Genomic DNA, 25,277 nt, shown 5'->3' on the forward strand with positions numbered 1-25,277 from the left:
GCAGGAAGCCGATGATCGGGTCGGCTTTCTTGGGCAGTCACCTTATTAGCAGTAGACAGAAAGACATGTGGCATAGATGTCCTTAAACCGTTACAAGAGAAATCCTGAGATTATGCCCAAACTATAAGTTGAACGCAGAAAATTTAATGGACTGAGTGCAATATAAAGGAAGTAGCGTCATTATATGGAAGAGAGATGTTGCTAAAGTGGCAAGGATGCAAAAGATACTAGTGAGTAGTGGCCACTTGCTAAATTTGTTTAAATAGGGCTATGATCACAAGACATGTACTATGGAAATTCCAAACTGTTTTTCCAAGCTTATATTAGGATTACAGTTCTATAGGATCTGTATATTATATAGGCACCTGTGTATATATTTTCAATAACAAAAAAAAACCTCTATAAATCTTATATCTTTATTTAGCGGGTTCATCAGCATTTTCTTGATGTAAACTGGATCTTGATGAAAATATCAAAAAAATAAATTAAACAACAAAAAAAAAGCCAGCTCAAACTGGATCATATTAAAGAATTTTTGCAATAAACTGAAAGACAATTGAAGTCAGTTATTTGGGTGTAACTTGTTTAAAAGTAGCACGGTAAATATTCATTGTCCAGAATGTTTACTATACGGTTTATAACTCACCGCCACATTCTCCCGGCTCCACGCGCTGTCAATGGCTGCGCACACAGGTGTGCTTTAGAGAAGGCGGTAAGAGGAGCGGCGACGTCCAAAATCGCTCAGTGTGCATCAATTCGGTGTTGCACACAAATTGACATCACGCTCTTGATAATTAAAATACTTGCGGCAAGCGCAGGCAACGGCAGCGCTGCCGACCTGCCCAATATGGTGGCCGCCACCGAGGCAGCCGCCATTTTTTATTCCAAACTGGCCTTAACAGCTGGCACTAAAGGTTCAAATTTCTAGGCCAGAATAACTGATCCATAGAGTGAGTTTTAAAATTAATTCTTGAGATGTGGGTGTCGATAGCAAGGCAGGCATTATTGCCTATCCCTAGTTGCCCTGCAGAGGAGATTTTTGGCCTTCATACAACTGAATGGCTTGCTAGGGCACTTCAGAGGGCAGTTAAGAATCAAACACGTTAGTGTGAGACTGGAGTTACATATAGGCCAGACTGGGTAAGGATGGCAGATTTCCTTCTCTAAAAGACATTGGCCCAGAAATTCGGGTCGGGGGCTTCCCGCGGGTGCAAGCCCCCGATCTGCACTTACCTAGCGCGCCGGCCGTTGAGCTCTGGGCCCCCGTGGAATTCCAATCCAGGGCCTGGTCCAGCTGCCTGCGCGCAGTGCTTGCGTATCCCAGGGGCGCAGTTAGTTTGATGCGTCCCCTGGGATCACGTGGGCCATGGGGAGCCAATCGGAGCAGGGAATGCTCCATTCATAAGTCTGATAGGAAGAGCTGTCAAGACTTATAAATACTACGGCCCTAAAACAGCACTAAATCTTCAAATAATTTTTTTTTTTAAATCACATTTTTTAAATAAACTATAAATTACATGAAATAACTATTTTAAACAATAGTTTAAATTTTTGAAAAAAAGAATTTTATTTTCTAACGGGGCTAAAAATAAATTTACCTTGCTTTAAAGTAGTTAAAAATAATAAACCTGTAGAAAAAATGTTTTAATTTTAATTAATTCACCACTTACCTTGTAAAAAGCAGGCCTTACGCCTGCTTTTTACATTTCTAAATTCTGGAGACTTACGCTCCCGGGAAAACCTGTAAAAAAAAAACGAAGTTCAATGCGCACGCGCAGCCTCCCCCGCGCACGCGTTTGACCTCTGAACCCCTTCGTTCAGAGGAACAGAAGTGCCAGTTTCCCGTGCATGCGCAGTGCATGCAGGAAACCGGCACTTCCATTGGGCCTACGGGTGAGTACCCCGTGCGTACTCACCCGTGGAGACCCGACTTTCTGGGCCATTATAAAAACCCAACTGGTTCACTAACCAGCTTCATGGTCACTTTTACTGATACCAGCTTTGTAAAAAAACTGAATTCAAATTCTCAAACTGCCATGGTGATATCTGAACTCACATTCTTTGGATTACTAGTCCAGTAACATAACTACAAAAACTACTGTAACTTGCTGTAAGTTACTCAGAGAGAAGCTTAAACGTAAGAGATCAACAGAAGAGTGAAACTGAATTACAGTATTTTTCTTACTAATTATCTACAATGTATTTCCTGTAGTAATAAAAAGAGAACACATTTCACAGGTAAGCATGCAGTATCTACAACAAAGTGATTTTGGACAAATAATTCATAGGCTTCTTTCACTAGTGCTGCACTGTTGGAGGTGTCGTCTTTCGGATGAGACGTTAAACAGAGGCCCCATCTGCTTTCTCATGTGGATGTAAAAGATCCCATGGCACTACTTTGAAGAAGAGTAGGGGAGTTATCCCCGGTGTCCTGGCCAATATTTATCCCTCAACCAACATAACAAAAACAGAATATCTGGTCATTATCACATTGCTGTTTATGGGAGCTTGCTGTGCGCAAATTGGCTGGCGCATTTCCCACATTACAACAGTGACTCCACTTCAAAAGTATTTCATTGGCTGTAAGCGCTTTGAGACGTCTGATGGTTGTGAAAGGCGCTATATAAATGCAAGTCTTTCTTTCTTTAGTAGTTTTCATAAACTACTTCCTGTTGCGTATCTCACGTGTGTCACATATTACTGTATTATTCCAGATATAAAAATTATTGTCATTTTTAAGCACAACCAAGTGTCGATTAGCATGTCTCTGACATTGGCAAAAAAATCAAGCATTATTGTGTTTATTATGCAAAGACAAGAGATGCAAACTCAACAGGAGAGCATGGAGAAAAGGACAGCTATTCGCAGTGGGTACATAATATTCCAAGGTAATGGAGTTGAAAGTCCTAGGACCAACTCTGTCTCTAAGTGTGGCAGAGTGGGAATCCCGTTGCACCTGAGACTCTGCTTGAGAATCATGGGCTACGGCAGGGTCACCTAATCTGAATAACTCCAGCAGGTGCTGGCATCAGTACAGGCACATCTCTGGCACCTGCTTGGGGGAGGGGAGGGGTGGGGGGTGCTGGTGGTAAGGGGAGGAAAAAGTGGTACTTTGAAGCCAGTTGGCAGGCCAGGCTTCAAAGGCCACTGAAAACCCTTTTCTAAGAGGACTGATTAAAAGTACAGCTGGAGAAATCTTCGGAGGTCTTTCAGGCTATGAACCTGGCCTGGAGACCCCTGTTGGCCTCAGTATCAACAAACCACAAATCTGGACGCCAGTGAAAAAGAAGCGGGACAGTGGGAAATCCAATATAGATGTATGTTATGTAATAAATTGTGATTATACCCATGATTGAACAACAGTAATTAGACAAAGGTCAGTCTGACCACCACTATTCAACACTGTAGGTTCACAGATGAAGAATGGCCACTTGGGAGGGAATGTGAGGTGGGGGAGAAGGAAGCCTGTAGCCTAATGTATTTCAGCATTGCGTACATGGTGAAAATGACTGCACTTTAAAAAAAAATATGTTTTTAATACGGTTGATTGCGGTTGAGTAATTGGGAAGTACAAAACTGTGGGGTTTCTTTTCCCCGAGTACTCATTGTCAACTGCATTTCAAAAAAACAAAGTAAATGGGTATAATAATAAAACAAGTTCTGACAGCAGTTTTCAGGTGATAAATAAACCACTGCTTCTTGAGTGACACAACTGACCAAGCCCTCAGTTATGAGGCATTAAATCACACCATGCATCATTTAGTCCAAGGATTTTAAGTTGCTGCTGTGCTCTTTAACTGCAGTCAGTATTTGTAGACTTTATCATACCATTTTCCAAGTATTAAAACTTGCTCCGAATACATTTAAAAAAACTTTTGTTTAAAAGATTTTTTTCTGTTACAAGAAAGATTAAAATTACATTTCGATTCAGTCATAGTCACAAACATGATAGCAAACCTACTGGATTTATCACAATACCACCTGGTGGCAGGGAAAGAGTCATACTTTGAGATGGGCGATGGTGAAGGTCTCTGCAGTAGGAACATACTCAAGATGGCATAGTTCCTAAATGGTAAACCATGCACAGTGGAAATATTTAAAACACAAATAAAAAATACAGTTCAGTTTAAGTTTTTGTCACTTTGTTAGATGCTACAGGGAAAGTCATCGCAAGAATCCTCCTCAATCGCCTTTTCCCAGCGGCTGAAGAACTCCTCCCAGAGTCGCAATGCGGATTCTGCCCACTAAGGGGCACAATGAACATGATCTTCACCGCACGTCAATTACAAGAGAAATGCAGGGAACAGCACCAACCGCTGTGCATGGCCTTCTTTGACCTCACAAAGGCCTTCGACACTGTCAACCGTGAGGGATTATGAAGTGTTCTCCTCAAATTCGGCTGCCCTCAAATGTTTGTCACCACCCTCTGCCTGCTTCACGACAACATGCAAGCCGTGATCCTGACCAATGGTTCCACCACAGACCCAATTCACGTATGGACCGGGGTCAAGCAAGGCTGTGTCATCGCAGCAACGCCCTTCTTGATCTTCCTTGCTGCAATGCTCCATCTCACCCTCAGTAAGCTCCCCACTGGAGTGGAGCTAATTTACAGAACTAACGGGATACTGTTCAACCTCCGTGGCCTCCAGTCCAGATCCAAGGTCGTCCCATCCTCTATCGTCGAATTACAGTATGCAGACAACGCTTGGGTCTGCGCACACTCGGAGGTCGAACTCCAAACCATTGTCAACACCTTCACCGAAGCGTACGAGAGCATGGGCCTTACACTAAACATCCATAAGACAAAGGTCCTCTACCAACCTGTCTCCCCGATTATCAAAATCCACGACAAGGCCTTGGACAATGTGGACCACTTTCCCTACCTCGGGAGCCTACTGTCAATAAGGGCAGACGTCGACGACGAAGTCCAACACCACCTTCAGTGTGCCAGTGCAGCCTTCGGTCACCTGAGGAAAAGAGTGTTTGAAGACCAGGACCTCAAACCCGGCACCAATCTCATGGTCTACAGAGCAGTAGTGATACCCGCCCTCCTGTATGCCTCAGAGATATAGGCCATGTACAGCAGGCACCTCAAAGCACTGGAGAGGTACCACCAACGCTGCCTCCGCAAGATCCTGCAAATCCACTGGCAGGATTGGCGCACCAACTCGCTCAGGCCAACATCCTCAGCATCGAAGCTTTGACCACGCTCAATCAGCTCCGATGGACGGGTCATATAGAAGATAGGAGCAGCAGTAGGCCATTCGGCCCCTCGAGCCTGTTCCGCCATTTAATGAGATCATGGCCGATCATCCAAATTCAGTACCCTGTCCCTGCTTTCTCCCCATATCCCTTGATCCCTTTAGCCTTAAGAAATATATCTAACTCCTTCTTGAATATATTTACTAAGTTGGCCTCAACTGCCTTCTGTGGTAGAGAATTCCACAGGTTCACCACTCTCTGGGTGAAAAAATTCCTCCTCATCTCAGTCTAAATGGCTTACCCTTTATTCTTAGACTGTAACCCCTGGTTCTGGACTCCCCCGCCATCGGGAACATCCTTCCTGCATCTAGTCTGTCTAGTCCTGTTAGAATTTAAGTTTCAATGAGATCCCCTCTCATTCTTCTAAATTCTGGTGAATATAAGTCTAATCGACCCAATCTCTCTTCATACGTCATTCCTGCCATCCCAGGTATCAGTCTGGTGAATCTTCGCTGCACTCCCTCCATGGCAAGAACATCCTTCCTCAGATAAGGCGACCAAAACTGCACACAATACTCAAGGTGTGGTCTCACCAAGGCCCTGTACAACTGCAGCAAGACATCCTTGCTCCTGTACTCGAATCCTCTCGTTATGAAGGCCAACATACCATTTGCCTTCTTAACCGCCTGCTGCACCCGCATGCTTACCTTCAGCGACTGGTGCACAAGGACACCCAGGTCTCGTTGCACTTCCCCTTTTCCCAATCTATTGCCGTTCAGATAATAATCTGTCTTCCTGTTTTGGCCACCAAAGTGGATAACCTCGCATTTATCCACATTATACTGCATCTGCCATGCATCTGCCCAATCGCCCAACCTGTCCAAATCATACTGGAGTTTCTCTGCATCCTCCTTACAGCACACACACCCACCCAGAGATTTGTGTCATCTACAAACTTGGAGATATTACATCTAGTTCCCTCATCTAGATCATTAATGTATATTGTGAATAGCTGGGGTCCTAGCACCGATCCCTGCAGTACCCCACTAGTCACTGCCTGCCACTCGGAAAAAGACCCGTTTATTCCAACTCTTTGCTTCCTGTCTGCCAACCAGTTCTCTATCCTAGTCAGTACCTTACCCCCAATCCCATGTGCTTTAACTTTGCACGCCAATCACTTATGCGGGACCTTATCGAAAGCCTTCTGAAAGTCCAAATACACCATATCCACTGGTTCTCCCTTATCTATTCTACCAGTTACATCCTCAAAAAATTTCAGTGGATTAGCCAAGCATGATTTACCTTTTGTAAATCCATGTTGACTTTGTCCGATCCTGTCACTGTTTTCCAAGTGCTCTGCTATTACATCTTTTATAATGGACTCTAGCATTTTCCCCACTGACCAATGTCAGGCTTACCGGTCTATAATTCAACATTTTCTCTCTACCACCTTTTTTAAATAGTGGGGTTACATTAGCTACCCTCCAATCCATGGGAACTATTCCAGAGTCTATAGAATTTTGGAAGATGACCAGCAATGCATCTACTATTTCTAGGGCCACTTACTTAAGTACCCTAGGATGTAGATTATCAGGCCCTGGGGATTTATCGGCCTTCAGTGCCATCAATTTCCCTAACACCATTTCCCTACAAATACTGATTTCATTCAATTCCTCCCTCTCATTAGACCCTATGTTCCCCGACATCTCTGGAAGGTTATTTGTGTCCTCCTTTGTGAAGACAGAACCAAAGTATGTATTTAATTGTTTCGCCATTTCTTTGTTCCCCATTATAAATTCCCCTGATTCTGACTGCAAGGGACCTCGGCTTGACTTCACCAAACTTTTTCTCTTCACATATCTATAGAAGCTTTTACAGTCAGTTTTTATGTTCCCTGAAAGCTTACTCTCATATTCTATTGTCCCCCTCTTAATTAATCCCTTTGTCCTCCTTTGCTGAATCCTAAACTGCTCCCAGGTTTGCTGCTTCTTCTGGCCAATTTATATGTCCTCTCCTTGGATCTTATGCTATCCCTAATTTCCCTTGCTAGCCATGGTTGAGTCACCTTTTTTGTTTTATTTTTATGCCAAACAGGGATGAACAAATTCTGTAGTTCATCCATGCGATCTTTAAATGTTTGCCATTGCCTATCCACCATTAACCTTTTAAGTAATGTTCCCCAATCCATCCTAGCCTACTCGCGCCTCATACCATCGTAGTTTCCTTTATTTAAATTCAGGACCCTAGTCTCTGAGTCAACTACTTCACTCTCCATCTTAATGAAGAATTCTATCATATTATGATCGCTCCTCCCCAAGGGGCCTCGCACAACCACATTGCTAATTAATCCTTTCTCATTACATAATACCCAGTCTAAGATGGCCTGATCTCTAGTTGGTTCCTCGACATATTGGTCCAGGAAACCATCTCGTATACACTCTAGGAATTTCTCCTCCACAGTATTGTTACTAATTTGGTTACATTGTCACATTATCCACATGCCCGATACGAGACTCCCAAAACAAGCGCTCTACTCGAAGCTCCGGCAAGACAAGTGAGCCCCAGGTGGGCAGAGGAAACGCTTCAAGGACACCCTCAAAGCCTCCTTGAAAAAGTGTAACATCCCCACCGACACCTGGAAATCCCTGGCCCAAGACCGCACAAAGTGGAGAAGAAGCATCCCGGAAGGCGCCGAACACCTCAAGTCTCTTCGCTGGGAGCAAGCGGAAGCCAAGCGCAGGCAGTGCAAGGAGCGCACGTCAACCCAAGCACCCCACCCACCCACCCCTTCAACCACCGTCTGTCGCACCTGTGACAGACTGTAGGTCCTGCATTGGACTCATCAGTCACCTGAGAACTCATTTTTAATGTGGAAGTAAGTCATCCTCGGTTCCGAGGGACTGCCTAAGAAGAAGCCTAAGAACACTTAATTAGACAGGAAGTGACCAAGTACCTCAGCAGTCACAGATTTGTTTTATTCCAACAGTTGATTGCAGGTTTGAGTCACAGTGTTGTTTTTTCTCAAACTCATTTGCTACAGTTGTGACAAGTTTAGTAAGTTCTTTGTCTGACTGCTGAATAGAATTCCTCATGATAGTAACACATATAATTTGACAGGAGGGGGAAGGGCAAAATGTCTGCAAATACGTGCACAGTCATGGAAGAACAGTACAGTGTGGAAATCCTTTTCCTTTTAGCCAAAGAATATTACCTGCAGGACTCCAATGTGCTTTTTGGGGGTTGTGGGGATTGATGAGAGCAGGCAGAAAACATATAAAAATGGCAGAAGGAAAATACATACTTGATATAATATGCTAAAGGTTGTCACAACCAATCATAATTATAAGAAACCCATTCAAAGGGTTAATTATTACTGGCAATGTTATTAGCCATTAATTACAGAGAACAATCTAACAACTGCTGCTGCAACTTTTAAATAAACAGTATTTGTACTAAGTGTAGATGAGTGCCTACCTTTACCATTGCCAAATGTATTTAAAGCCAGTAGTTCTTGCCTATCTCGAGTTGCACTGGAGCTAATAAAACCCTGTGCCCTTTCAATTTATTCCTGACTAAAGAATAAGAGTGAATGTCAAGATATCTAGTCATTCACAATCGATCTCATTGCCTTCATTTAGTGGTAACTCATTCGCCTAGAAATTCGGTAGCATCCATTTTTGGGTACTTTACCCGCAGAGTGCGCGCTCAAATGGGGAGGTCCGAGGAGCCCGGGATTTTGGGCCTCTGACCTCATTACCATGCAGGTGGTGCAGCAATAGGAGCCGGCACAGGTTCGTGCGCCAATCTTCAGGTAAGTGAATGAGGAAGAAGATCACGGGGGTCTGGAGGAGGAATGGTTGGGCCTCGGAGTGCGATTATAGGGCTGTCGGGGGTCAGGGGAGAAGATCACGAGGCCTGGAATATTGTTGGGGGGGTCGGGAGTGCTGTCGGGGGCGGGGCAGGCTAAGAGGTCGGGGCCAGGGACAGAGAAGAAGGTCGCGGGGGTCTGGAGTATTGTTGGGGGGGTCAGGAATAATCCGGGGGGTGGGGGGGAGGGGGAAAGGTGGGGGTGGACTGGAGGTCGGAGTAGGGTCGGAGATCTCGGGACCGGGAGCGCCGATGAATATGCTAAGAATTTAACTTTTTTTTAAATTCCATGCTATTTAGCATTGGTTCACCGGCGCTGGTTGCCTCAAATGCAAACCAAAGTTGCAAGAGGGAGCAGAAGCAGACGTTACGCTCCTTATTTGCATATGTTAATAGCCTAATGCCTGCTTCAGACGTGGGTAAAGGATGCCTCTTGTTTGGCCTTTACCAATATGGCTCCCGGTACAGCCCACACCAGAATTGTGCGCGCGCGGCTCAGACGCCATTTTGGACACAAAACGGCATCCGTAAGCGCCGAAAACCACGCGTTGCAGAACTGAATTTCTAGGCCATTGTTTTTCTTTCTCCCACTATTGTTGGTTTCCTGCCACTCAACCGAGACCATCAGGTTGGAATAACTGTGCAATAACACCAACACATCATCCCCCAAAATCAACCCACCCCTTAAAATACACACTTGCAATTTTCTACTGCAGCTAAGATTCACATTTTTTAGTTTACCTGGCAGATAGCGACAGCTGGCCGGCAGCTGAGGATGAAAATTGAGTGGCAAACAGGCTGCCTGCCGGCATCAGAAGAAGGCTGCCAGCAGTGTGGTAATGGGGGTGGTGGGGTTCCGAAGATCTCATGCCTGGAGAGGAGTAGCCTGAGGCAGCAGAGGCCCGGGCTTTCCTCGTAGGGCCCAGAGGAGCAGAAGTATTGTGGGAGCCATTAAGGAAAGTTTTTTTTAGCTGCCTTGCTCAGCAGTGGATTCAAATTACCATCGGGGTCCCATGTATGTATGGGACACTGATTTGCATTTATTAATAAGGCTTCCCACCTGAGTCCAGTTGGAGCTTCTTCATCCACTGCCAAAACCAGCTGCATTAAAATTGCAAATCGGCGGGAACGGAGCGGCTCCATGTTAACACCTCTGCTGCTTTTTCTGTGCTGATCGGGGTGGGGGTTGGGGGGGGGGGAGTTAAAACTGCACTGTTAATCTTTGAACAGTTTGTTATCTTAAGTGTTTTTTTAAACAATTTCCCTATATAGTACAACCTTTATCCACATTTTAATCATCTCCACTCTTTTTCTCCTTTGCCTGAGCACCACCATACAATAGTTCATCCAAAACTTTGCCATCTACATTCTGTCCTGCACCAAGTCCCACTTGCCCTCAGTCTTGTCCTAGCTGACCTTAATTGACTTCCTGCCCCACAATGGACTAAATTCAAAATCTTTGTCCAATCCCTAAATGGCCTGGCCCTTCCACACGTCTGATAAGAACAACTTGCATTTCTATAGTAGCTTTAACATAGAAAAGCATCATAATGTGCTTCACAGAGGCATGAGGAAAATAGAAGCGGTCCCAGAACAGAATCCCGTGGATCATCGCTACTTCCACCCATTCTGAGAAACAGCCCTAAACTCCTACTTTGTTTCCCCCCTTCTAACCTGTTTTCAATCCAATTTGCTACCTTTCTCTACAACCATACCCTTTCGTCTTTTTCAATAGTGTTCTGTGTGGTACATTGTCAAAGGTTTTCTGAAAGTCCATGCCATCTGCAGCATTTCTCCCACCCACCAAATCTGTCACCTCCTCAAACAACTCTTGTCAGGTTTCTCAAGCATGATTTTTGTTGTATCCGTGTGTTAATGAAGACACGGAATGCAGGAGTTGGTTTACAGGTGTTTACTGGACAAAGTCTGGAGGTGAACTAACAGATACAAGACAATATACAGGCTTATATAGCCCGAGTGGCCATTACCGGCATTACAGTACACAGGGGGCTCTCACAAGGCACATACACCACAATTCCTCCCCTTTTAGACAACCAGTACATAATATTTTAAGTAATCATTAATTAACATGTTACAAGAACAATAATCTACACATTGCTGCAGTTAATCAATTATAAGTCAGTCTCTCTGGAGGCTTCCTGACTCGGTCCGGATAACGCCTCGGGGGTGTAGTAGTTTTTGGTGGTGTAGTAGGTTCTTTTGGCAAGGTCGATTCGGCTTGAATGCCAGTGTCGGGTTCATCTGGTTCCAGTATCACCGGATCGGAGGTAGATACTATGGGTATCTCTGCTTCATCATTAGGCGTATAGAGTTGTGGTGTAGGTTGTCCCTTTTCGGATGACTCTATGATCTGGTCAGCATGGCGCCTTATTATGCTTTCTCCAATGTCCACGGTATACATCAGCGGTCCTAGTCGTGTGCAAATAGTTCCAGGCTGCCATTTCTCGGTACGGTAGTCCCGGGCCAAAACTTGTTGACCTATCTGGAAGGTTCCAGTTGGCCTTTCATTCATGCCTTGAAATTGCCGGTTCTCCACGTCCCTTCTGATGTTTGGCTTGATCAAATCCAGCCGGCATCTTAGGCTTCTATTGAAGAACATCATGGAGGGAGTTTGGTTTGTAACCACATGTGTTGCATTCCTGTATGCAAACAAGAAGTTATCTACCTTATGCTGAAGTTTTATGTCTTCATTACCCATGGCCTTTATGGCCTTCTTGAAGGTCTGGACAAACCTTTCAGCCAATCCATTGGTGGCGGGATGGTATGGGGCGGACGTGTAGTGCTTAACCCCATTGTTTTTTAAGAACTTCCTGAATTCTTCGGACACAAATTGCGGTCCATTATCAGAACAGATCTGTTCAGGCAGCCCATTCCTGGCAAATATGGTCCTTAATACTGTGATGGTTTTTTCCGTGGTGGTGGAGGACATCTTTATTACCTCCGGCCACTTGGAGTGTGCATCAACCGCGATTAAGAACATTGAGTCCATAAATGGACCAGCAAAGTCGATGTGTACCCTTTGCCATGGAGGGCCACTCCCATGGATGTAGAGGGGCTTGTGGTGGGGCGTTTTGGACCTTCTGGCATCCTAGGCAGCTCTTGGTCATTTCTTCGATGTCTCCATCGATACCTGGCCACCACACAAACGCTCTGGCTAGGTTCTTCATTTTCACTCCACCCAGATGCCCCTCGTGAAGCTCCTTTAGCACTTTATCCTGGAGTTTGGGTGGAATCACCACTCTGGATCCACACATCAAGGTTCCTCGGCACACTGACAGCTGTTCTCTTCTTTGCGAGAATGCTGGCAACAGTGGTTCGCCATGTGCTGGCCATCCCTTCACCGTTAAATCGTAGACTCGTGAGAGAGTCGGGTCATTTCTCGTTTCCTTTTCAATGGCAGAATTTGTTACTGGTAGACATTCCACTATGGTTGAGTGGAACATCTCTACTGGGTCTACTGTAGGTGCCTCTTCTACCGTTGGCAACGGTAGGCGCGATAACCTGTCAGCATTCCCATGCTGTTTTGATCCTTTGTATTCTATGTCATATTGGTGTGCCCCTAGGAAAAGGGACCACCTCTGTAGCCTTTGCGCTGTCATAATGGGAACACCATTTTTAGGGTTGAATATGGAGACGAGGGGTTGATGGTCAGTCAACAAGGTAAATTTTTGTCCGTGTAGGTAATGGTTGAATTTCTTCACTCCCCATACCAGGCTGAGTGCTTCCCTGTCGATCTGGGCATAGTTACGCTCAGCTGAGTTCAATGAGCGTGACGCAAAAGCTATCGGCCGTTCTGAGCCATCAGGGAATCTATGTGATAATACCGCTCCTACGCCGTAAGGGGATGCATCGCACGCCAGTCTGATTGGCAGTGATGGGTTGTAATGAGCCAAAACTTCCTTGGACGTGATCAAGCCTTTACATTTATGGAAGGCACGTTTACAGTCCTCGCTCCATTCCCAAATTATTCCCGTTTGTAGCAGTTCGTTAAGAGGGTGCAGAACAGTTGACAAGTTCGGTAAAAATTTATGGTAGTAATTTATTAATCCCAGGAACGACCTTAATTGTGAGACATTTTCAGGTGCTGGTGCTTTTATGACCGCTTCAATTTTCTCAGGGGACTTATGCAACCCTTCTTCATTAATTATGTGGCCACAATATGATATTTGTTTCTGGAAAAATTCGCATTTGGGGCGGTTTGCTCGTAGGCCCCGTTCTCTCAGCCTAGTGAGCACCTTCTCCAAATTGGCAAGGTGTTCGTTGTCGTTTTCTCCTGTTACAAGGATGTCGTCTAGGTAGCATCGAGTCCCAGGAATCCCTTGCAGGACTTGTTCCATAGCTCTTTGCCAGATAGCTGGAGCTGATGCTATTCCGAAAACCAGTCGATTGTACTGGTACAGGCCTTTGTGTGTGTTTATTGTGAGATACTTTTTAGAGGCCTCCTCAACCTCCATCTGTAGATATGCCTGTGCCAAGTCAATTTTTGTGAAACGTTTCCCTCCGGATAGTGAGGCGAAAATATCTTCTATCCTCGGAAGAGGATACTGTACCGTGTGAAGGACTGGGTTTACAGTCACCTTGAAGTCCCCACAGATGCGAATTTTTCTCTGTTCTTCAGATTTATCATTATTTAACGTTTTCTTCATGACCGGGACGATGGGTGTTGCCCACTCGCTCCAATCTATCTTGGATAACACGCCTGTCTTTTCCAAATTCTCCAGCTCTGCCTCGACTGCTGGACGAATTGCGTATGGCACTGGCCTTGCCTTAAAAAACTTGGGAATTGCCGCATCTTCCACCTTTATTGAGGCGGTGATGCCTTTCAAGGTTCCTAGTTCCTGTTGGAACACTTCTTTGGCGTTGGCCAAGATGTCTTTTAATCGTTCAGGTATGATGTCATCATCATTTTTTTTCTTACTGGTCACCGTCAGTGCCTGAATGGAGTGCCAGTCCAAACGTATCTTCCTGATCCATTCACGTCCCAACAGCGGTGGACCACCATCTTGCAGAACGTATAAATACAACTTCTGTATTTCCTTGCCGTTGTATACAACAGGCACCTTTATTTTCCCTTTGGGGTATACTTTCTGCCCCGTATATGTTTTCAAGATAATGGATGTGTCTTTCAAAGGTATATGCGGAAATAGCCGCTCGTAATCCCGTCTACTCATGACGGTCAGAGCTGATCCTGTATCTAGCTCCATTTTAACTGGGGATCCCGCTATCGTGAGGGTAACCCAAATGGTCTGGTAATCTTCTTTGGCAATTACATTATGTAATTTGAGAGAGCTTAGTCTCTTGTTTCCGGAGTCGCTATCGCTCTTCTGGTCTTCGGAGCTACTGTCCATCATCATTTGTACCTTTCTGTACTTTTCCTTATTGACTTTTTTTCTGTCAGTGGATTTTTTGTTTCCAGATCGGCATACACGTGTAATGTGTCCCATCTTTCCGCATTGCCTGCATGCTTTGTCCTTGAACCAGCAGTCCCTCTGGTCATGGGTGGATCTGCCGCAGCGATAACATCTCTCGAAACCCCGTGTCATTTCATGGGTGCCGAAGTCCTGTGGCTTTTGCTGTATCTCTGCAGCTCCTCTTGCACTGAAAGCCTTGTCCAGTGTCAAATCTTTCTCAGAAAGTAGCCTTTTTTGTGTTCCTTCACTTAGGAGACCGCAGACGAATTTGTCTCGTAGAGAATCTGCCAATCCTGCCCCGAATTGGCAGTGTAGGGTATCAACAATCTCCTTAAAATTCTTGTTCATCGGTTTGGCTGGAGTGATTAAGTTTCGTAACAGCCTGTATGTCCTTGCACCCATTAGATTTAGAAGTACCGATGCCTTTTTATCATTTTCTATTCCATTTGCTGTGCAATATACCTCCACTCTTTCCACATATGTGGTCCAATCCTCTATATCGTTATCAAAAGCATCAATATTGCTAGCCTTAGGCATCCTGGAAAAAAAATGCAGAAAAGATATGGCGCTTCCCACGCTTTCCCGCCGCTGCTGCTGCTGACAACGCTGTTGTCCGCGGTTTAAAAACATTTTTTTTTAAAAAATTTTTATTTACAGGTGGAGACTCGTTCCCGCCGGACTCTCTCTGCTAGGTCTGAACGCCGACCTGCTTTGCAGCGCCGGCCGTCTCCCGAGTGCTCCCCCCCCATCTGTTTCTGCTTGCCTCCGCCTTCGCTGCTTGGCCTCGCTGCAGAGCCAGCCGATGGAGCCCCAGCCCGCCGCCCAGGAAGGATTATTGCAGTACCTGCCACCAGCTCGGCTAGCTGGTGAAACCACAGCTTTTTTTTTTTTTCTTGCTTTTCTTCGACTTTGGACATCTGAGGAATCGATGTCCTTGAGGTGCTGCCGAATTGCAGGTAAGTCCGTTTCCAATTCGTCGCCACTGTTGTATCCATGTGTTAATGAAGACACGGAATGCAGGAGTTGGTTTACAGGTATTTACTGGACAAAGTCTGGAGGTGAACTAACAGATACAAGACAATATACAGGCTTATATAGCCCGAGTGGCCATTACCGGCATTACAGTACACAGGGGGCTCTTAAAGGCACATACACCACAATTTTCCTTTTTGAAATCCATGTTGGCTGCTTCTAATTATTTCCTCTTCATCTAGAGGTTTAGTAATTTTATCTTTAATTAACAAATCTAAAATGTCCCCTAACACAGCAGATAAATTAACTGGCCTGTAATTACCTGCATTAGCTCTGTCTCCACTCACAATAGAAACCTGAAATTTTATTACAAAATCAAAATACTGCGGATGCTGGAAATCTGAAATAAGAACAGAAAATGCTGTAAATACTCAGCAGGTCAGGCAGCATCTTTTTATTTTTATTCGTTTTTTATGGGATGTGGGCATTGCTGGCAAGGCCAGCATTTATTGCCCATCCCTAGTTACCCTTGAGAAGGTGGTGGTGAGCCGCCTTCTTGAAACGCTGCAGTCCATGTGGTGAAGGTACTCCCACAGTGCTGTTAGGTAGGGAGTTCCAGGATTTTGACCCAGCGACGATGAAGGATCGGCAATATACTTCTAAGTCAGGATGGTGTGTGACTTGGAGGGGAACTTGCAGGTGATGGTGTTCCTATGCGTCTGCTGCCCTTGTCCTTCTAGGTGGAAGAGGTCGCGGGTTTGGGAGGTGCTGCCGAAGAAGCCTTGGCGAGTTGCTGCAGTGCATCTTGTAGATGGTACACACTGCAGCCACGGTACTTCGATGGTGGAGGGAGTGAATGTTTAAGGTGGTGGATGGGGTGCCAATCAAGCGAGCTGCTTTGTCCTGGATCCGTGGAGAGAGAAACAGAGTTAATGTTTCAGGTCGATTTCTGACAAAAGGTCATCGACCTGAAACATTAACTCTGTTTCTCTCTCCACAGATGCTGCCTGACCTGCTGAGTATTTCCAGCATTTTCTGTTTTTATTCCTGAAATTTTATTTCTGGGGCCCCTGCTGTTTCTTTCCCCATTTCCCCCAGGATCATCGTTACCAGTTGCTGTCAGAATTCCCATCTTAGTCAGTCCTTCTGCGACTGAATTGTACCCCAGATTTGCTATTGGGGCTGAGGATTGATTTTTCGGTCCACATTCTTTCTTTATATGAGAATGCTAAAAGAATATGAGCCGATCAGCTGCAAAAAAATTGTCCAGAAAAGATATCTTGATTTTCTCACCAATATTTGTCTGGGGTTTGGATCCAAGTGCATCAGGTGCCTATTACACATGTGGGAACCTCGACAATGAGCTTTAAAAGGCTATTCAATCTCAGGGAGAATGCAGCAGAATCCTCATCTGACGTTCAGTCTCACGCACTTTCAGCAGAGATTTCTAATTAGTGATTAAGTGTGAGAAGCTGGCTTGATCTTCTCAACGCGAGCCCATGGGCGCAGAGGCTACTTGTAGCATCTGTATTGGTACTCCAGCTGAGGTCAGTCATCCTAGCACAGACATGGCATCAAACTGGGTTCCTTAATGCATTGTATGGCTGAGCTACTTAGTGATAAACTTGCTGAACTATCGGGGAAGCTTTCAAAGCAATCTTAATGTCTAAGGTTTAACCTTCTGTAGGGCATAAGTCGGCATAAAAATGGCTGTAAGAATATACCCCCATTTTTATTTTCTATAAATCACTATTCAATGGCCATGCATCCACTTTATCTCATTAAAAAGCATTAATAGTATGGAAGCCAGAGGGTTTTTTCTTTTCATGCGTTGAGGAGACAGAAATGCAACAGCAATAAAACCTACATTTTTTTGCCTCTCATTTTAGTTGGGGAGGGTTTGTTATTTTATTTTCCAGGGTGTAACCTCATCCATCATGTTAACAAAGAGAAAGTCTAGTGAGTGTGTGTTCAGGGATTTACTTTGGGTTATTAATGCAGGATTTAAGGAATGTTAACAAGGTGGGCTGTTTGTTAAGCTTGACAGATCAGCTTACAATGCACTGGTCACATACTCCATCTGTACACTAATGACATTGAGCTGGCATAAGAACTGCTGTTCCATACCTAACACAAAGAAAAAGAAAAAATCATCATTAGGACCACCAACTCGTTTGCATACTTGTAATGCAGACAACCATTTGGGATTGCTTAACTTTTGGGTACTTGTACAGAGGATACTGATGATCCATAGTTTACTGCATACTGTGGGTTAAAATGTTTTAACCAATTGCAAAAGATTATTTCCCTCACCTCTAAAGTTTCATTAATATTGTTGCATATAACCAGATTTATTTTATGTGTACTTGTGTCATTGTAACAGCAGAAGTTACAGTGCCACTACATCTTATCCAACAATTAAGTGCCCTCCCCATCTCCCAGATGGATGGACATTTTATACAAATGTATTAGCACAAATGTTTTACGTAAGAACATTTTTACATCAGCTTCATTTTTAGTGCAGTATTCCAATCAGACTTATTGTCCAAACACAGTAAATAACTGAGGAATCAAAAATGCTTCCATGATCGTTTTTCCATTGCTAGTGTTATAGAACAGATGCACTCCATAAGGATTCCCTATTCCTAATCAACATTGCTACTGTCCTAATGCCCCTATTCTTGCATTCACAGGGTAAAATAAAGGATATGCTGGGTTAAGATTTTTTTTAAATCTAAAAGTTAATATCATTTTAAAAAACAATCAAGCAGCAAGGAATTCCCCCCGGGGTTCTCCCGACAGAAGATCGACAGCAGCCCCGTTTACGCATCTATCTGGAGTTTCCGTTGATCTTCTGCAGTTACAATGGCTGAGCGGGAGAATCCCCGAGGAAATTTCCGGTGTAAGTATTTACCCACAGAACTGCTATTTCTTGTAGGGACTATTGGACATCATATGATCATCGTGCGTGCTTTTACGGTATCCTGAATTTCAGAATAAAACAGAATTGAAAACTTAGTAAACAATTTAAGTGTTAAGAATTTCAAGTATTCAAAATTGTTGAGAAGGTGTGCAGTGTAATAATTTATGCACAGGCTGCAATGTTTTAGAAGACGGGGGGTGGGGGTCAGAGGACATGAAACAAAGAGACAGTGAAGTTCAAATGGTTAATCAGTGTCACCTGAACCCCTAGATATATAACATCCTCAAAATACACTCAAATAGATGAGTTTGTGGACCAAAAAAAATTTTTACTAATAAAATGCTCACTATTTCGGATGCCATCAGATCTGCTGAACTGAATCACTGCCAATCATTTATTACGATATAATGTACATACAAACATATGAACATGTATTATATTTGGAATAATCAGGAAAAATAAATATAATAGAATATAGCGCCTGTCATGTTCACAAGCTAATTCAGTACAATATATGATCAGTGTAATGGAAACATCTTAAAAAAAATAGACCTTAGCAATTCTGAGTAGAAAGGGAAAAAAGAAAAGGGTACATTCTTAGAATATTGATTTCTGCTCCTCGCCCCCACAATATAACCTTAGTTCAACGTATTGATTTTTTTTCCTGTAGTGTGGCCACTAAAAGCCTCAAATTTTTAAGAATCTGCTCTTAACACTGCTCTCCCTGTGGAAGTTGCTGATTACTTGCACATGTCCCTTCACTGACATTCCATACACCTAATTGTCAGATATCTTTTCTGTTTCAGTGAGTAAAATGCAGTCACCATATTACAGAGGGACTTGTTCTGCCTTAACCTCAGCTAGATGCCATCATGCAGGAGAAAATACGTTAAAATATCACAGGATAACTCTGTCCGACAAGGCAGAGGCATAAACAGTGTAATGATTTCCCTCGAGTTTCACTGCTAGAGAATTGTCACTAAAGTCAACATAAATGGTGACAGATCTTCACTGAGGACACTGGGAAATCGAATGTTGGCATTATATTTAGGCTCAGGCCTTCTTATCAGCCAATTATAACACTAACCATCTTACTGAAAACTTGGACAAGACAACTCCACTAACCTTCTGAGAATATAACACACATCAGCATTTCAGTACTATAACTTTAGATATGAAATAATTTTCAATATCTGGAGTTACTATACCCATCAATTATCACAAAAATCTTATGCTGTAGAAATATATTAGGAACTCAATGTGTAGCAACCCTCTGTGACTTGACAAGTACCATTAAATTTCTAAGTCGAAAAATGCTTCCAGAAAAATCCCTAATTTAATATTTGAGGTAGTCTACCCTGAATATAAATGTGAATTATTTCATCACAAATACTTCTGTGAGTACTTGAAGAAATAACAATCGAAAATTGCAACCAGAGAAAGCAGCATGTTTTCTCCTAAATTGAGCAGCTCTTAAAATTACTGTTATATACACAAATGCTGCAGTCTCCATTGGTCTCACCCGACCAAAGTAGCTGGTCGATCCAACTAGCTAACCTTGCAACTCTTAAATTGCTTTACATTTTAGCCCCGGATGCTCTTTCAAAATAAAAAAAGTGTTTGAACAATATGGTCAAAATATTAGGTTCATATCTTTACATTAAAATATGTTTTTTCAAAAGGTTATTAAAGAAACCTGACCAGATTTTTTACATTTAGGATCCAACCACTCAAAAACTCTATGGGGAAACATAGCAGTCAATCAATATATAAATATATGCGTACCCAACAAGACATTGAATTACACACATGTTATATCCTTTTATTTTATTGCAAAAACATAGCATCCAGCTTGTAAAACGACCTGAAGCATCGCCTGGTAAATCTATCAGATGTAAAAGAAACCACAAGACCTAAAGGGATGCCACATCCATAGGTTAAGTTAATGCATTGTTTCCCATCATCATTTCTGTCACTCTGAAATCACTGCCACATTGAAAAATGTTCAACTATGCAATAAGTTTTTATGATTTTTGTCTTGGTGATGTTTTCTTCATATCAAAGGCTAGGGGTCAGAGAAAGCTCCCGAGAGCACTGCTGACATTCCCATTGAAACTAATTACTCTAAACATCAGGTGCCTCCTCTAAGCCAGAACAGAATACTGCAGTTAGCGTAGGGAATTCAATGTACTCGGGGTTAATGCACTTGTTTCTGTGCTGCTTTCTTCAAGCTTTGAAGTTTACAAATATACTAATTGCATCATTTGCAAAAAAGATTCTGCACAGTCTTTCTGCTGGAAGATAGCAGCTAAACACTGACTTCATTAGTTGCATTAAATTAATTTGAAGACTAACATTAATACCACACAATGAAAATCACAGAGAAATCAACTACCTCAAAAACATAGTGAAGAAGAAACATTTTACTGTGAAACTAAAAGAAAATGCCGCTTTTAAAATATCACACTCCAGATGAATATTGTGCAAATTTCAACCAGCGATTACAGTAGATGAGGGCAAGGTGCAGCAAGACCAACACTGTCTGGGGGTTCATATTACAGGTATATCCAAGAGAGCAAACTGACATGTTGAACCCAGACAGAGGCCGGAATTTTACCAGCGCTCAGAGTGCAGGTTTGGAGGCGGGTCCGCTGTCAAAATCACAAAGATTAACAGCGGGTCAGTATCCCGCTGTAAACCCGCCTCCTTGTCAGTTTCCCAAGTGTCGGGTCAGTCATCTGTGAACGGACCTGACACCAAGCGGTGGATCAGCCAATTTAGATACTTAAAGGCTTGTTAAAAGGTAGTTAAGTACCATTATCCCATGTACTTACCATTTTACCAGGTTTCTAACGAGGTTCCCGGAGAGCGGGTATCACGTCAGGTAAGTGTGTCGCGTTCTCAATGACTCTCCATTGCTGTGAATAGGTGACAGCTGCAAAAGTGGTATAAGACCTACCATTTCACAGCTGTTCACTTCCCAATCTTAGAAGCTGGAGCCTTCATGATTTGGAACCCACTTTTGAGCTTTGGAGTAAACTCGCTATCCACTGTCACCTCCTTGGAGCAACCTCTCTCACCATTGACAGATCGCTTCTGTCATCTCAACTTCACCTGCCATCTATTCCAGCAGCATCGGTGCCCTTGAAAAAATCTCACCTTGGTCCTCAGAATCCCACCACGATCAGCCCCAACATCAACATCACCAGGCACACCAACAACAATATCAACCTTCTCCGCATTCACCTGATGCTGCACAGGACACAGGGCATCAGCACCTGACCACATTGCTGCCCAGGAGGCCAGGGATGGCCTCACCATGGCCAGATTTACTTCACTTGACGCTGTACATCCTGGCTGCCACATGATGCACCAGGTTGGTACCACCCCACAACAACACCATAAAGCATCTCAACAATGCCCAAGCCATTCCTTTTACACTCATCACCATTGCGGGGGTGGGGGAGGGGGTACCCTTATGTCGCACCATTCACTGCAACTCACTAAGCCACTTCCAAAGGTGTACACAAATCTGTTGAAGAACGCAAAGTTGAAAATAAATATTTCAGTGTTTGATAGCCCATTACCAGAAACTTCACATGAACATTGGTTAAACCACCCAAGTGCCTACCCTTATGTGTTGTTAGTTGGTATGATTGCAGTAGGATGAGGGTGAGTGTGAGGAGTGGCTAGTGAGATGGGGGAAGTGATAATACAGATAGAGAGGGATGGGTGGATGTGCAAGGTAAGTTGGTGTGAGTAAAGATGTGCAGGAGTAGGGTAGGGAAGGCAGAGTGATGGGGATGTATTGAGTGGCACAGCAGGATGAGGTTGAGTGTGGCTTGGCAGTAACATTTGGTGATCTACTGAGAACATTGAAAGGTTTGCGTCCCTGCAGCCTGGTCCTCCTGACTACATCTCTGCTTGTGCCCTCCTGTGCATATGCAACCAGGCTGCTTTGGTCTCCTGGGGAGGTCTCTTCTGCCCATTGGAAGGGAAGAGAACCTCCCTGCATGCTGTGACAAGGGAGAGCCTGGGTGCAGCCCTGTGCCTTTGTGCAGTGCTTGTCAGTGTTTGCAGCACTTCAATGCTGTAGAATACTGACAACAGAGCTGTCAAAATCAATTTAGACATGGTCCCGTTAAGGAAACCGGCTGATGACGTGTCATCAAATGACATCATCAGACATGCTTCCTTTTAATTGGCCGGGAACCTCACAGGACAGGCTTAAGAAGACCAAGCAACGAAAAATTCTTCTCACACAGCGGGATGGAACCGGGAGCGGGATCGCCGTCCGGCACCTACCTCAGCTACACTTAGCCCGCCTCGGCAGGCGAAATCGTGGCCAGAGTTACAGTTTTAACTCCCTCCCAACTTCTAATCTAATTTTAGAGTAATGTAGACTAGGGTTCATGATTTAAGGCGAAGAATGTTCTGTACTGTGTAATCTCAATTTGCAGATCAGATCCTGATAAGAGAATTTAGGTTTTTACGTACACGCTTGTGCTGAGGGAAGCTTAGAAAGTTTAGGTAAATCCACAATTATGCAAGCAAAGCAAGCAATTTTGAAAACGGATCATCAACCTTTAATATGTAGTAGTTTACCACCAGAAGATCAGATGGACTATAACTCGATAAAAAATCTTCTAAAATATTCTCTCTGCCTTTGGTTCCAAACCAAAAGTTTTAAAAACTTAGTTTAGTGGCATAAGATCCATAGGAGGCAATTTTAACATTGGTTAGCGGGTGGGATTGGGTGCAGGTGGGGGGTTAAATGGGCAAAAAAGCTGTTGGGAAGCTGTTTCGAACAGACCAACTTTTACTGAGGCTGGACAAGGGGCGGATGCCAACCCACTCCCAGGAGGCGAGTTGGCACTTTAAATATGTTAATGAGGCTGGAGGCCTTGGATTTAACCTGCTTTGTAGGTCTAACTGTGGCTGGCTGGGTTTCCTGGGCCTCAGGAAACCTGGCAATTGCAGTGAGGTGAGGTGAGGGCATCCTGCAAGAGTACTCCTTGTGGGCCTGATGAGCAGGAGCGCTTCCCCCCGCCCCCCCCCCCCTCCCCCACTGTACAAACTCTCGGCCCAGGGTCAGGAATCGGACACCAACCTCCCCCTCCCCATCCCCCTCCAATCAGACCCCAGGCTCCTGCCCTAATGAGGGTCAGGAATCGAAACCCCCCCCAATCAGACCTCAGGCTCCCGCCCTACCCGAGGTCAGGAATCGGAGCCCTCGGGGTCAGGGATTGGACCTACCTGGTCCTGCGGCCTCCTCCGGAGCGTTCCCCATCCAACTGGAAGAGAAGCCTGTTAATTAGGCTGACCTCTGGGCGGGGAACTAGTCAATGACAAGAGACGCACGCAGTGGAGTTAAATCTCCACAGCATGTGGGGAAACCCAGACTTCCGGGTTTCCCGCATGCTACCGGATTCCTCCCCACTCCCAGCGCGTTGGGAAGTAAAAATTCCCCCCATTGTGCCCCAGCTTGATATAACAATGGTGTGGAGATGCCGGAGTTGGACTGGGGTGGAGAAATGTAAGAAGTCACACAACACCAGGTTATAGTCCAACAGCTTTATTTGAAATCACAAGCTTTCGGAGCGCTGCTCCTTCTTCAGGTGAAGTGGAGAAATGCATAAAGACACAGCTTATATAGTCAGAGAATCATGTCAGATGTTTACAGGTAACCTTTCCAACTGCCATTTATCACACCTCGGCAGAGAGATAATCACAGCAGTCAAAGGTGTGAACGGTGTCCAAACAGGTCAGTCAGGGAAACATTACATCAAAGAACAATGAGGTGGGGTCACAAGGGGTCAAATATTGCAGATGCTGGGGTCTGTATGAAAAACAAAAAAACAGACAAAAAACATTCTTTTTGGCTGGAAATCACAGCAGGTCCGGCCGCATCTGTGTAGAGAGAACAAGCCAATGTCGACTCGAGTCTGGATGACCCTGCGTCAGGTGGGGTTACATGTAGCGTGACATGAACCCAAGATCTCTGTTGAGGCCGTCCTCATGGGTGCGGAACTTGGCTATCAGTTTCTGCTCGATGATTTTGCGTTGTCGTGTGTCTCGAAGGCCGCCTTGGAGAATGCTTACCCGAAGATCGGAGGTTGAATGTCCTTGACTGCTGAAGTGTTCCCCGACTGGGAGGGAACACTCCTGCCTGGCGATTGTTGCGCGGTGTCCGTTCATCCGTTGTCGCAGTGTCTGCATGGTCTCGCCGATGTACCATGCTCCGGGGCATCCTTTCCTGCAACGTATGAGGTAGACAGCGTTGGCCGAGTCACATGAGTATGTACCATGTACCTGGTGGGTGTTCTTTGATGTAATGTTTCCCTGACTGACCTGTTTGGACACCATTCACACCTTTGACTGCTGTGATTATCTCTCTGCCGAGGTGTGATAAATGGCAGTTGGAAAAGTTACCTGTAAACATCTGACATGATTCTCTGACTATATAAGCTGTGTCTTTATGCATTTCTCCACTTCACCTGAAGAAGGAGCAGCACTCCGAAAGCTTGTGATTTCAAATAAAGCTGTTGGACTATAACCTGGTGTTGTGTGACTTCTTACATTTGATATAACAATGAAGAAGTAGTCTTTGTTTGCATTGAAAGGTTGAAATTTTTTTTTCTAAATTACCCAAATATAATCAATTTACCACACACTTGAGCACATAAACTAGGCTGACGTTCCAATGCGGGCACTGTTCAGGGGCAATGGGCTGAATTTTAATGGGGAAGGCGGGTTGGGAGTGGAGGAGCTCCGAGGCAGTCGGGAAACCTGGAAGAACGGGTTTCCCACAGGCCCTGCCAAAGTTAACGGTAGGGCCTGATTTGCATAGGAAGCCTGCAGCACTAGGGCACAGAGAGGAG

The 25,277-nt window shown here is 44.4% G+C and overlaps 1 protein-coding gene across 2 annotated transcripts in view; it reads right to left on the reverse strand.

The window, feature by feature from the left end:
• LOC147124410 (sorting nexin-24) overlaps nucleotides 1-25,277 on the reverse strand; it is a 291,382-nt gene that overhangs the window by 35,350 nt on the left and 230,755 nt on the right. The window lies entirely within an intron of this gene.

This window comes from Somniosus microcephalus, chromosome 1 (genome assembly GCF_052327205.1).
Source record: "Somniosus microcephalus isolate GS21.2 chromosome 1, FLI_Smic_1.0, whole genome shotgun sequence".
Lineage (NCBI taxonomy): Eukaryota > Metazoa > Chordata > Chondrichthyes > Squaliformes > Somniosidae > Somniosus > Somniosus microcephalus.